The sequence below is a fragment of the Gastrolobium bilobum genome, unplaced genomic scaffold (assembly GCF_033153095.1).
Source record: "Gastrolobium bilobum isolate Gb01-03AN ecotype WA unplaced genomic scaffold, APGP_CSIRO_Gbil_v1 utg114551, whole genome shotgun sequence".
In the NCBI taxonomy this organism is placed as follows: Eukaryota; Viridiplantae; Streptophyta; class Magnoliopsida; order Fabales; family Fabaceae; genus Gastrolobium; species Gastrolobium bilobum.
The window spans coordinates 480-16160 of record NW_026899661.1 but is presented as its reverse complement, the minus strand read 5'-3'; the positions used below and the strand labels follow the sequence as shown (position 1 = coordinate 16160).

At 33.7% G+C, this 15681-nt stretch overlaps 1 long non-coding RNA gene and 1 pseudogene across 1 annotated transcript; one reads left to right on the top strand and one right to left on the bottom strand.

The window, feature by feature from the left end:
* Nucleotides 1-4288: 4288 nt before the first annotated feature.
* LOC133292405 (probable polygalacturonase) lies at nt 4289-14851 on the top strand (annotated as a pseudogene).
* Nucleotides 10966-11633, bottom strand: LOC133292403 (uncharacterized). Its single transcript, XR_009748913.1, has 3 exons — nt 11527-11633; nt 11149-11225; nt 10966-11047 (listed from the first exon to the last, which is right to left on the bottom strand). It is a non-coding gene; the product is annotated as an uncharacterized LOC133292403 (long non-coding RNA).
* Nucleotides 14852-15681: the final 830 nt, after the last annotated feature.

Sequence of the window (15681 nt, the reverse complement as noted above, 5' to 3'; positions counted from 1 at the left end):
TTGCTGTGTCAAGTTATTAATGTTTCCCGTTCTCTTTTTTACAAAATTTGTAATAAAATGGATACTGAATAACCAATTCACAAAATGGATACTGAATAACCAATTTACAAAGTTATCGGTGTACACTGTTTTAGGCTCTGTGCTTAGATCCTTTTATTTTTTGTTTTGTTTCTTGCTTTCCTGTAATTTTCAAAAAAAAAAAAAAAAAAAAAACGAATACTGAATAACCAATTCGCAAAATTGATTTAGTAAAAAAAAGTATTTGTATATATACGGGAATGATATATTTACCACCAAAAAAGTTTACAACCTTTACAACTAACTTAATTATCATTGATTTCTGTCAATCTAACAGTTATAATTTATTAAAAAATTATAGGGTTGCATTAATTAATTAATTATTAATTCACAATAAATAATAATCGTTAGATTGACAAAAATCAACGGTGATTAGGTTGGTTGTAAAGGTGGTAAATTTTTTTGGTGGTCAGTATATCCTGTCTATATATATATATATATATATATGGGTAATGATCATTTTACACCAGTGTAAGTTACACTTTCAATCTTGACCATTAATCTCACTTATATCTAAGGGCTCTAATTTTTTAGTAACGTGAGTCATTGGATAGAAGTGGATCAATCATCAAGATTGAGTGTAAGACTTCTAATTCTTACGCTGATGTAAGAATATCCTACCAATATATATATATATATATATATATATATATATATATATATATATATATATATATATATATATATATATATATAGGGTTAAGTGTTTGTCCTTTTAAAGGACATAAGTTGTGCACTTTTAGTTTTTAACATTATGTCTTACCAGTAGGATATAGTTATAATATAAAAAGTTGCTCTTTTTCTCTCTCCACGTCAGCTGAAATGGCTGAGGAGAGAGAAAAGAAAGTAATTTTTCATATTATAATCATGTCACCGATAAGACATAGTGTTAAACACTAAAAGGACACAACCTTAAAAGGACACAAGGTTGTGTCCTTTAAAAGGACAAATATTTTTTCCACATATATATATATGAGATTTATGTTTTTACAACTGCTATACGTGCAGCAGTAAAATACTTACCATATATATACGTAAAAAAATTAAATGTGGAGAATTATAACTGATCAGAACCAATTTTACAACTGGGCCGATCATGTGATCTTCCTCTACACAAATGGCCTGGAACTGCCTTGGGTCGGAGCATCTTACAGTTGGAGCAGCTTTAACCCATGGGTCTTCAATGAAACAAGATGGGGAGTGTACCTGCAAGACACTCCGACGCTCAAGTCAGATTTGGTTCAAGCAGGTTTTATTATGTAGAAGAAGATGTGTACCTCGAGTTAACACATGTATTTATAGTGAAGAGATGACCAACTTGGGAGATGCCTTTCTTCATAGTGAAGGCAGAGATTCCTCCTTATTGGTTCTTGTGGGAGGCTTGGAGATAATGTTTGCAGAAGTATGTAGAAGGAGTAGCTTGCTGTCATATGGCTTTTAATATTGAGGAGCTTCTATAGCCTTATCTCATTATGTCAGGCTATCTTGGTAGAGTGGTGGCAAGCTGATGCTGTCTTCTGTTTATTTATTCAATGACGCGGTGGATCTTTATTAGTTCTTGTGATTGCTTCCTTATCTCTGAAGTTATGCTGAAGCGATTGATGACATCGTGCCTCATTCTGGGCCTGATGGGTTTGGGCCTTGTTCTATGAATTTTGGCCTTTGATGGGCCTATCATATTTTATTTAGATCAATAACCATACAAAAGGGAAAAACATTAAATGTATGAGATTATAACCATAGACCTGTCACTGCTATACGTAAAACGGTTGTAGAAATAATTTTATCTATATGTGTGTGTGTGAGTATTGAGTACTAAACATGAATAGGCTATCAAACTGCCCAAGAACCTCACATATAATGGGAATCATAAGTTTTGCTTCACAAGTCCTGATAAAGAAATAGCAACCACATGATTTTAGATGGCTTATTTTCTTATAGACTTGTTCATAGCTATGAAAGTCACATTCCTAACATCATTATGTAAGTCCAAAACAAGCACATTGGCCCAACATTGAGGGTTGAACATACTCTTTGATAATGGATCTTTTTGTTCACACCAAGCATATAATAGATTAAGTAATTATATTATGGCTAAAATGCTTCTTATGTCAGTGCAAAAATCATCTTCTTCTACTACTCTCACATTTAAAAACAGGCTGTTTCTTTTCCTTTGTTTTCTTTTTCTAAAAACGGCAGGGCCCATTTTTCTTGAGTCAGCTGCAAAAAAATATTGTTCTACAGTGGCTGAAGAAGTATAAAGCCCTTATATTATTATAAGAACTTACAAATGGAGGAATAATTTTTGTAACTTGCTTTTTTCAATTTTTGAAGATAGTTTTTGAGCAATTTAGGAAGAGAAAAGAGAATGTAAGGGTATGTTTAAATTCTATTTTTAAAAACAGTTTTTTAATTTTCAGAATTAAAAAAAAACTTGTTTAATAATGCCTGTTTTGTAAAAATAGTTCTAAAAATTATATCTACTTTTTAGTTTTTAGAATCAAATTTAAAGAACATATTTTAGTTGTTTTATTTTGTGTTTTGAATATTAACTTTAAAAACAAAAAAAAACCCAAAAAACACTCATTTCATTGACTATTTTACAAAATAATTTTAAGAAAATAAAAACAGTACATAAACCTTGCAAGGTTGCATCGAATGACTGATACTTATGATGTGTCTCCATTGTCATCTATAGTTCTTCCTTACACAATATGTGTTTTTGCAAGTTTAAGAAGGATCTTATGCGAAATTGGTTGTAATTAAGTGTCACATATAATGAGAACTATAAACTTTACTTCACAAACCTTATATTCGGCCTCTCCTTGTAGTTGGGTCTCCAAGTTTTCGGAGTGCTTCAAATTCTAATTAAGCATCCAAATCAAGGTTGATATCAACAAAAATATCTCTGGAAGCCAAAAGCAAACATCCACTTATATATTTACTTCATTATTTGAAGTGAATTCTTAAAAAAATAAAATAATACATTATGCTCTTTTTTCATTACAATAGATAGTGAATCTTCATATAATTGAAATTTTTTATGTCCTATATGTTTTTTATAATTCAAATTGTTACTTCATGCAAACTGCAAAGGAGACTAGTGTCACAAATAACACTCAATTTTGAGAGGAAAGTTAGTTTTCTATAAAAACATTTAATTATTTTTTTATTTCAAAAACTATAAAGATAACTTCAAACTAAAAAAATGTTATACTTATTTCCTAAATTTTATCATTTCGTATTCTTATTAAATAATTAAAAAAATATCAAGCTGTATTTTAGGTGAACATTAAAATCACGTTTAGAATATATTTAATTGTTTTGAAAAGACAAAGAAAAACTAAAATTGAGACTTTTAAAACTCATGAAAATATTGAACATATATTTAGTTTTTAAATCAAACAAGTTTTCAACCAAATACTCTTATTATGGTCTTTGATTTATACATTCAAAGTTATTCTTAAATAGTTAACTACTTTATTAAATTGGGTACGCACATCATTTTAATTCTAATAAAAGAACTAAAATGTTTTCTTCCAAAAAAAAAGAACAAAAATATTAAAAATATAAATATCAGTTAACTAAAATAATTAAAATAATCTGTAAAACACCAAATTCACAATTCTTTAGTACAATTTTGTTTTATTTAACATTTCACATTTTTACATAAATAAATCTTTTCATTTTAAAATTTCACATCAATTTTTAAACTTACAATTTTGTGTCTCATTTTTCATAAATATGCATATATTTTAATAAAATTTCACTTATATATAAAGAAAAAAAAAAAAGCAAACACAAAATTTTCATGCCAAGGTGACGTATTTCTTATTTTAAGTGTAGTTTTTTTTTCCAGTATCTCGTGATCCAACAAATAATATAAGTTTTATAAGATTTACGATCGTAGCAAAAGTGATTGTGTAATGTTATAGAAATTTGTTTTGCGTGTCGTAATTTTGTTTTTAATTTTGCTTCAAAAAATACGAGCTCCACAAAATATTGTGTGTAAAATACTTTTTTGTGTCATATTGCATGATGAATACAAACCTCATTAATTATTCATTAAAAAAAAGAATTTTTTTTTATCACAGATTCCTTACTCTCTTTGAGAACATAAAACACCGCTTTATTGTTATCAAAAAAAAAAAAAAAAAAACACCGCTTTATGAAATGTTTTTATCATATTTTGTGAACTAACGGCCACATCTCTCTCTACACTCCCAAAAAAATGTTTCTCTCACTCCTTTTCACACTCATCTTTCTATTCCTCTGTTCCTCCGATTTTGTTGCCGCGGCTTATTCCGAAGCGGCCACGTGCTCCGGCATAGTGCCGCTGAGGCACCGTGGCGACAGGATTTCCATAGCGGACTTCGGCGGCGTGGGCGACGGCCGGACGGTGAACACGAAGGCGTTCAGGGAGGCGATATACCGGATTGAACACATGAGAAGGCGCGGTGGCACGGTTCTTTACGTGCCTCCAGGTGTGTACTTAACAGAGAGCTTCAACCTCACTAGCCACATGACCCTTTATCTCGCTGCTGGTGCCGTTATCAAAGCCACACAGGTACCCCAAATACCCATCATCACCATTTTCCTATTATTCCTTCCTTTCTCTTTATTTTATTAAACTTTTTTGTACCAACATAGATAATGAGTAAAGGGGTAAATTATAATTACAATTACTTTTTTCTTACAATTTCTTATAACAACTATTTTTAAATTTAGGATTATCAGCTGATATTATTTTATAATTATAAATTTAATTTTAATTTAATAATAACAAAAATAATGATAAAAAGTTGTGAAGAAAAATTGCTTCAGTTGAAATTAGTCCTGATATCTTGAGAGATATTTTGAGTATAAATGTATTAAATACTCTGCCACTTAAATTAGAAAATCCAATTAAATTAAAATGGCGTGAATAACCTAATTGTTTTTATTTTCCCATTTTAGAATATATATATATATATATATATATAAAGATTATATTTATAAACTTTTTGTTTACAAACTATACTATCTACTTCCGGGAGAACACTAATTTATAATATGTTCTCTTGGGAGTACATATAGTGTAATTTGTAAAAATATGTAAAAAAATTGGTAAACGGATCATTCTACTGGAAAAAATATTTATTTTTTTAAATAATATAATTTTGTATCATTCTAGATCTTAACCATTGATTTCTATCAATCAACCATTTAGATTTATTGAATTTTATTGCGAATTACTAATTAATTAATAGATTTGACACAATAAATCCTAACCGTTGATTGATGAAAATTGACGGTTAGGATCTAAAATGACACAAAATTATATTCTTTAAAAAAATAAATATTTTCTCATATTTATATATATATATATATATATATATATATATATATATATATTATTTTTAGTGGGTGGAGTATGTTGTAAAGGAGATATTCTCACTATTCTCTTGTATTGGCGAGTTCTTACTGTTACACTTACACCTATTAAAATTAGAAAAAAAAATATTCACGTAATACTTCATCCATTCATTATTTTTAATGTCATGGAGTCAATTTATTATTAATTTCAACAAGGAGTATTTATTACATGAGTATAACTTTTTCTATTGATTTTCGAAGCTGTTAATTTCATAATAAATTCACGTTAACATAGTTGTAATTTGCTACCACTAAGCACGTGAATAATTTAGCAAGGGGTTATTTTAGCTGTATTAAAATTTGATAGAGAGTTTTACAGCTTGTGTGGTTCTATTCCATTCGAATCGGACTAAATCAAGGAATAATAAACCAATGCATGTAATTTGCTAACAAATTTATTTTTTAAGGAACAATTTGCTTAAACCGAAATCCAATTTGAATATATTTGAGGACCAAATTCTAAAGTTAGTGAAGATATATTTTTAGCTGTTTGAGTTAATTGGGTTACTCAAGTTTTTTTTATTTTATTTTTCTAATATGTATTTTTTGAACGAGAAAGATACATATTATAATGCAAACGGCATTTGATCTTTGAAAACGGATATCGATTACGATTTAGTTCTTTGTTTAAATTTTGTAAAATTGAGATTTACATAATTTAAACTCATTTTACGGTACCCAATTACAAAAAAGAAAAAATAATGTGAAGCAAGAAATAATTTAAAACAAAATCGCATATATAATCTAATTATAATTTAAGTGAACCGCTAAGTACGTAGACCTTTTGTAAAGGTAATATGCGTGGGTACATAAATATTTTTTATTTTTAACCTTACAACATTCAATGTTGGATTCTTAAAAGCTAGAATGATACAGATGAATTGCATCCATAGCACAAACTTTACATCATTAAAATAGTATATTTGTTTAATAATTATCTTAATTTACTTATAATTTTTTATTAGAATTTAATTGAATATTATATTTTGGTTGAAATCGTAATTTAATATTTTATAGAGCTAAATTATGTCGGCATTCAAGTTTTTGTTTGGATGAAAACGATGTATACTATTAAAATATTTTATTTGTTTATGATTTTTTTTTCTAAAGTTACTTTACATAATTGTATTTAATGTTTATCAAAATGACGTCATTTTAGGGCGGAAATCATGGTATTTTTATAATTTTAATTTATTTGACGTTATAATAGTCTTTAGCATTCTAATTTTTTTATTTTTCAATCCAAAATGACGTCATTTCAATGAACATTAGACAAAGTTATTTAAAGTATATTTTTTTTCTTTTGTTGTTTATTCATATATGTTGTCAGAACAATTTTTTATGTATATTTATTTTTCACCGTTAGTAATCTGATTCTAAGCATCAGGTAGAGCCCACCTGACACTAAAATCAAAGTGATAATGACTATGATAGGTATTTCAATGGAAAACTTTTCATTGCTTGCACGTTATAAAGTCTTCACAAACTGCCAAAATGTCGGCTACATTCTGAAAATTTAAGAAGCACCGCAAAAATTTAATGAGTGGAATTTGATAAACCATAATCTAAAGTCATTTAACAATTTGTGAGAAAAAAATTTCAGGGTCAGTACTTGTGAATTCAATAAAATAATGGTGATAATACTGAAAGAAGGAACATTTTTACATGATAAAAAGGTCTGTTATGTTCTGTATCATGAATTGGGTCAGTTGGTTTGTGTTTATCTGTTTATCTCGATTATGTATGGTTGGTAGTATGGAGTATATGCACTATGGATAATGGATTGTCGGAAAATGAATCTGCATGAATCATGGTGCTCTGGCTGAGAGGATGTAAAGTATTGGTGGGTCTTTCTCTGCATGGCTGCATGTGCATGATATTTATAGCATTAACAATTGCTTTGTTGGACAGCTGGTTTTGTTGGCCATTAGCCTACTACTATGCTGGGGTACTGCCTTATTCTGCAAGTGTATGAATCATGTAAATATGATTCATTTGTTTAAATAACAAAATCTAGAGTGAGGCGTATTCTATGAATTGATGTAAAACTAATTTTGAGTACTAATCATATATGCTTGTGTTCATAACAATTTTAAATGAAAAGCACTATATTATCAGTCACCTGAGAATGCTACTTATTTTTTTAATACTCATTGTTTGCTATAGATTATGGCAGCCAGCCCCCAAAAACAATAGATAAGCAAGTTCAATATATGATGGGCTTATTTAAGTCACTTCTATACTTGGAGCTTCCATTACTGATTTATATATTAGAGCTTCCATTACTGATTTATATATTATATCTTGCATGACTGAAAGGTCATAAGTTCGAATCCAGAAAACAGTCTCTTTGCAATTATGCAAGGGTAAGGCTGCGTACAAGGATTTTCTCCACCCCACACTCGCTAGTCGGGTTTAATGGGGAGTGGTTTTTTTTTTATCTTGCTTGGAAGCTTTTGTTATGTCGCCCACCCTTTACTTCATTGAGTTGGGGCTGTAACAGACTTCTAACTGTGTAATTATTTCATGTTTCTGGTTATAAATCTGATTGGAGGGATTATGTGCTGGGAGCATTATTAGGTAGTGGAATGGTGTAAATACCTGCCTGCTGGTTTCAGTTCCAGAGCTGTGTGTCTGTTCCAAAATTCAATTCTAGATGCATGGATTAAATCTATCATATAGGACTCTGACTATCAAACTCATTTTGTCAGGTGTATATATTGAATAATAAATTCTTATGTTATGCTGCTAGAATATGATCTGAAGTGAATGTTCAAAATCCAATGGAAATCAAAATACCTTTGTTCTTCTTGTAATGCAGTTTATTTTTTGTCTACAAGTAAAGGGAACTTATAGGTAGAAAGTCAGATGAACATCGAGCCTTTTGTCTTTTACCACATTTTTTAATGTTCTTCCTCTCTTCGTTCTTCAGGAGTTGAGGAATTGGCCTTTAATTGCACCCTTACCATCTTATGGAAGAGGAAGGGAGCTCCCTGGAGGAAGGTATATGAGTTTTATCCATGGAGATGGAGTTAATGATGTAGTAATCACAGGTAAAAAATAAATTACTGACCCAATTTCTTATTTTACATCAGACCACTGAGTGTCTAAAAAATAATGACTACAACTTATTGAAGTATATAAGAAAGAAATGTAAAGTAATAGTTTAGAGTAAACAAGAAAAGAAAATTGCATGCTGAAAAAGCTCTGTACTGCATAGCCATAATTGATTGGATGTCTTGGGAACTGTAAGTTTCTTTATACCCTTATAACCTAAGGCTACAAGCTTTCATGGTAAAACTAATCTCTCTCTCCCTCCCTCCATTTAATTGACTCTTATTCATATTTTTGAAGGCGAGAATGGGACAATTGATGGGCAAGGAGATGTGTGGTGGAACATGTGGAGGCAGAGAACTCTTCAATTTACAAGACCAAATCTTGTAGAATTTGTCAATTCCAGAAATATTATTATTTCAAATGTGATTTTCAAGAATTCTCCCTTCTGGAATATACACCCAGTTTACTGCAGGTAAAATTATGCTTTATAGTGTTTTCATTTTCTTGATTACATCTAGCCTAAAACAAACTAAAAAGGGATCGAAGAGGTACAAATTTCTTCCTGAAGTATAATTTCAAAATTTCTTCCTTCTTTTCAGCAATGTTGTTGTTCGATTTGTCACAATTTTGGCACCTCGTGACTCTCCTAATACTGATGGAATCGATCCAGGTAAATACTATTTAAATAAGTCATCACTCATCATGTGCAAATAGTGAAATAGTTGTTACAAATAGTCAAATCCTTTATCAAGTGACATCATTATGTTTCACTTATTTGTTATTGAACTTCTTTCCTTTGTAAGCGAACTGTGCTTCGTCTCTTACTGAAGATAAACTAACTGTTCAAAGGAAGTATTGAATTACGAATGTGTAACACCCCGTTCTAGAACCGGATTGTTATCATTGCGTACGGCATTAAGCGCAGTTACAATCACATTGGTTCAATTAGAAAACTGGATAAATTTTTCCTTTTTAAACAAGCCGGATTTAAATAACCAGGTGCGTGATCATAACTATATATACTTCGCGGAATAGTGGGACAAAACTTAATATTATATTCCCATTCTACTTGACAGTACGTCGTTAAATGTCTTCATCACTTTAATTATCAATTAATTCTAAACTCCTTTTATGATTCCCATTTTCTACTATGTTTAGTATTTTTCATTAGCTACGCGTGGGTTCAAACCGCGCTCAAATCGGAGCACCGTAGCCAAAGTTATGCATTTTCTAAGAAAAAGGTGCGAAACCTCCAGAACCCCCGCGCCCGTAGCGTGAGATCCACGCCCAGAGTGTGGGAAAACAGAAAGTTGACGCCCCAAGCGTGAATCTGGCGCCCCAAGCGTGGATGCTACTGTCTGATCTCGTAATTTGGCGCCCCAAGCGTGAATCTGGCGCCCCAAGCGCCATCCACAGGGCTGGGTGACCCAAAACAAGGTCATTTAACCTACCTATAGTTTTCCACTCATAACTTGAGCTATACTCACTCAAATTACACCATTTTGGTCTCTATGGAAAGCTAAGAGAAATGTATACAACTTCCATAGAGACATCAAAGTCCAATTCCATCACCTTGGGTATGAAAATTGGTCAACCGGACGGGATGTATTTGTTTTCTCAACATTTTCCAATTTAGCACTAGGTACCTAATATAATTTCCAGCTCAACAATCCAATATTCATCATGCATTCATATCCTGGAAGTAAATAGCATTGATACAAGTTTAATTACATAACGGGGGACTTAGCTACAAAAGGCTATGATCATCTCTTGGCTCTCATCAACCAAAGAGATATACAATGGCATGATCATAGGCTAAGTCCATCAAATATAACGAGATATACATACGTCCATGCTATCAATGATCAATCCTATACATGTAAATCTACAAAACAACATGTATGATCTCAAAACATCATTTTCTTCATGCATGATCTACTGCAAATAAGGCCACTTGCCATCAGAGGCTCCTGCAGCATCCTTACCTGAAAGGGGGTCCCCACAACACGGGGTGAGATATACGAATATATCCAGTAAACCAGGGGTCCTTGGAGCATCTCTCCACCCCACAGTTCCATATCAGTGTAATAGCAATAACAATAATAATGCAGTAAATACATATCTATGCGAAGTGCAATACATCTCCAGGAGAAATCCCTCGAGCTCTCAAGCTGTCCTAAGGAAACTCAGATGCAAATAGTCCTACTGGCCAGCTAACTACCAAGTATGATTTACGCATCGTCATGCAACATACCAACATAGGGAAACACCATCCTATGCCACACCAAATGCATACACATACGTATAACAAAGCATTACACTATTTTATTGCATTTATATACACAATCACAACCTCCACCCTTTCAGGGCTTGGTAGAACAGTCAAGGGAATTACACCCAAGGTCCGAAGGCTTACCTCAGCTTCAATTCGACCTTTGTTCACCACCAACAGTTTCCACAGTCAATCAATTAAAATACTCCACTTCTCAAACAAAACCTACACAAGGTTTAATGCAATTAACATATATTGCATCCAATAACATCACATAGCTATCATCCAAGCTATACAATTCATACCAAACATAAGCATGAACTCACCTATCCAATGGAGCTAATCAAGCTCCATAGCTTGCTCCAATGGTTGATCACTCACGGTTGGTCCAAATGTCTCAATCCTAGACATCACAAGGATCCAATCATCAATCAACCAAGCCAACCCATTGGTCATAATTGCAAGAAAACTCTTCAACAAGCATGATAATCTTGCAATATACCAAGTATAGTCATTTAACTAACTAGGCTCATTTTTACCGATTAAATGACATTCCTAGCATTTTTCTCAACATGTGCTAAGTCTCAATTCTACCACAACATAGCCAATTTACTCAAATTCTCACAAAACCCATAACACTATTCATTCAAAACCCTATATCATGAAATTTCCAAGAAAACATGGTTCAAGGGTTAGAATCTTACCACCAATGGTCACACAACCAAGGATTGATGGCTCCTCAAGCTTCAATGGAGGTTGAAGCACTCAAAACCTCAAATTTCACCAAAGGGCCGAATTTTTGAGAGCCAATATCCCTCTCCACAATGCTCCCCACTCAAAACAAAGCAAGGATTATGAAAGAGGAGGAGATTTGGAGTGGTTTAGGCTTTGGAATCACTCAAAATGGTTGAGATTAGCTCCCCCTAGGGTTTCTCTTCCTCTCTTCCTTTCCTCACTCTTCTTCTCTTCCTTCTTCTTCTTTCTGGCGACGGGAATGGGAGGGACAATTGGGTTTCTTTTGTTGCTTTGGTCACTTAACTTATGTTAAGTGGCTTTAAGCGGGTATTGGTTCGTCTATCTATTCAACTCCATTAATTACCAAACTTTACCCAAAAGTCTGGAATATTATTCTAGGAATATTTACAACTTTATTTTTATATTTTGGGTACTTTTGCCAGTACCCATTTATACTCCTTAATTTTCGCTGAGTACACTTTTTAACTCCAAAGTGACTCAGATTCATTTCATTAAGCCTTATACTTAATTTTACTCACTAAAACATGCTTAATTATTTAATTACTTGTAATTTACTAATTAATTAGGTTAGGGATATTATATTCACCCCACCTTTTAGCGATTTTGTCCGCAAAATCAGGAACATACCTATTCCTGAACTCGGGCTTCCGCTAGAGAACTCGTTCTCCCCGTTACCAACTGGACAGGTCAGGCCTTCTGCCTTCCCACTGCATCTCGACCATCAAAATGGTTTTATCTCTATACTTATACACACGTTGCCATTAGGTGCAAGCCTTTGAGCTTATAAGTAGTGCTCGATCTCCTCAAGCCTAGTTATTTTATCCCTACCAGGTCTATATCCTTCGTTCTGGTATGAAACCATAAAACATCATGGTCTTACCTCATCAACATTTATTCAATTTTAATAATGTTACTTTCAAACTCCTCATCTTTAAGATAATCCTAAGATCATCACCAATCTCCATATTGTGTGCTAACCCTTTCGTTAGGCACACAGTCTTTTACAGACTATTTTCTCAATGATCCATTATCATTACAAGGCTGTTTATAATAAATCTCACAAAATTTTCTATTTCGTGAACTAGTCTTTTCATTACAACTTTGAACCCTTTCTAAGTTTTCGATCTAATATTAGCCATTTTTCTAATATTACTGTCCACATGTGCTTTAGTACATCAGCCTTCTCACTGATAATATCCTATCCTATTTAATTGTACATCAGTTTTGTCACTGATGATACCATTCCATTGAAACATCAGTGCATCAGTCCTTCCACTGATAATACCAACTACATTTGTAATAGACCATCAGTCCTTTCACCGATGACCCTATCAGTCTTTACACTGATAATACAATCCTTACCTAAACTTTTAATTAGATATTAGTCCTTTCACTAATATCATGCACCAATCCTTTCACTAGCATGCACATCAGTTCTTCCACTGATGATTTTATCAGTCCTTTCACTGATTTCACATATCAGTCCTTTCACTGATGATTTTATCAGTCCTTTCACTGATTTCACATATCAGTCCTTTCACTGATGATTTTATCAGTCCTTTCACTGATTTCACATATCAGTCCTTTCACTGATGATTTTATCAGTCCTTTCACTGATTTCACATATCAGTCCTTTCACTGACATGGCACACCAGTCCTTTCACTGATGATTTTATCAGTCCTTTCACTGACATGGCACACCAGTCCTTTCACTGATGACTTGTTTTCATCATTCAATGGTACATTAGCCCTTTCACTAACCATACCATCTTCACTCTCACTTCATGACTTACTTTTTAAGGAATTATTCCTTTTTAAAAACAAATTTTTTATCTGGGTGCTTCCAAGAGTCACTACTCTTAGGAATTATTCCATTAAGAAAGCCCCGTATCCACTTATTCTCCTATTTAGAGAATTTCTTCGCTAATAATTCACATCCATCTTAAATGCAATTTCATATAACATAAACTCACAAGAACAATCATTTTCACACCCTCATGCAATAGTCTTTTATTCTTTGCCTCAATACATTAACATACAATCAGGCATAACTATGCATGTTATCAGACTACTTTTCTTTGTTATACCTTCACCTCCTAATGGTTTTTAGCCGTAAGCTAAACCTAGAGGTTTACAGTTTGGTTCATAATTCTAGCTTTCCATTTCATTAATTCTTTTGTTAACTTTAACTTTTGTGGTTATAGAGCCTATGCTCCACTTGATCAGACTAACGTCAAATCTGTCAATTCAACACAATGTTCACTCTCACAGACATTGCATGCATCATCAAGAATACATCACTCACATGCATGCATTACACTTTATGCAACAACATGTCTATCATCATTACACTGGGTGGACAATTCACAAGAAAGAAATTTTCAAATCATACCTTCTGCTTGCCTGAGAGTTTCCTCCCCATCATGTGGCTCTAAGGTATAATCTTGACCTCTTACTCGAGATCCAACAATTGCGTGTACATTTGAAATCCGATAAGTCCTAGTAGGACATACATTAGCAAAGTGACCCAGTTGGCCACATTTGAAGCACGACTTTGTTTCGTACCAACATGTGCCTCTATGTGTCTTCCCGCAGGTGTCACATTTAGACAGGGGGAATTCACTCATAACTGTCTCTCCTTGGTTGCCTTTTCTCTTAAATTTATCATCAGATTGCTTCGCTTGCAATTTCTTCTTTCCATTCTTGTCATCTATTTTCTTATTGTTTTCTAAAGTAGAGTCAGTTGCTCCACTAGCACCTGAAGCTTGTGTCCCAGAAGACTTCTTGCTCTTTGCCACATTATAAACTTCTTCTACTTTCCGGCATTGGTTCACAAACTTGCTAAACTCTCGGATATCACAATTAGACATCTTCCAAGACATTTTCTCATTCAGACCCCATTGAAATTTAGAGGTCATCTCGGCCGGAGTAGGTAAGGCTCTCCCATAGTTGGCGTACTTCACCAATTCGTTGAATTTAGCAAAATATTGGTCAATTGACATCGACCCTTGCTTTAGATCATTGTACTCGTTCTGCTTCTGCTCCCTAGCCTCCCTAGGGAAGTAGTTGTCCAAGAATAAAGTCTCGAACAACCGCCAGGTGATTTCCCGGCCTTCAGCTTCTAAGGGCTGCACTGTATTGGTCCACCAATCCTCAGCTTCCTCTTCCAGCATATACACGGAGTAGACCAACTTCATTGCATCAGGGCACCTCATCACCCTGAAGATTTTCTCCATAGTTTGGAGCCATTTTGCTGCCACCAACGGGTCGTAGCCTCCACTGAAAGAAGGTGGTTTATGTTTTCTAAAAGCCATCAATCGTCTTTCTTCAGCTTCATGTTCGTCAACATGCTCAACACGTGGTTGACGGACCTCAGTGTGATGACTGTGGCTTCCAGAAGGATGACTAGCCTCACCTTCATTGTTACCCGCTACACCCTCTTCCTGTGAAGGAGGTGGAGAAGGCGTAGCCGTGTGAGGAGGAGGAGTGGGTTGCCGGTTCACGGGCCTAGTACCCCTCAACGTCCTCAACTCAGTCATCATCGCGGCCATAGCAATCCGCGAGTCTTCATTTGTTTTCATCAGATTTTCATTGGCTTGCCTGCTAGCAGCCAACTCCCTCTGAACGGCTGCAAGAGCTTCAGCCACGGGATCAGGTTGTACGCCCGTTGCCACACGGCCACTTCTAGGCCTCACAAGAGCAGCCAAAACAGTGTCTGGCTGAGCATTGACATTCGATGTTTCAGGGTTATTCCGGTTCCTCGTCATGTCACTACACATGTTACACACAGAAATGAGTTGATCAGGCTCATACTTAGTGATCACAAGTGCAATAATCATAAAGAGTACCAAAACAACTATAAAGCATCAAACACTAAGCATACTCAACAATAGCTAACAGTTATTCCCTACGAAACTGCTCTGATACCATAAAATGTAACACCCCGTTCTAGAACCGGATTGTTATCATTGCGTACGGCATTGATAAATTTTTCCTTTTTAAACAAGCCGGATTTAAATAACCAGGTGCGTGATCATAACTATATATACTTCGCGGAATAGTGGGACAAAACTTAATATTATATTTCCATTCTACTTGACAGT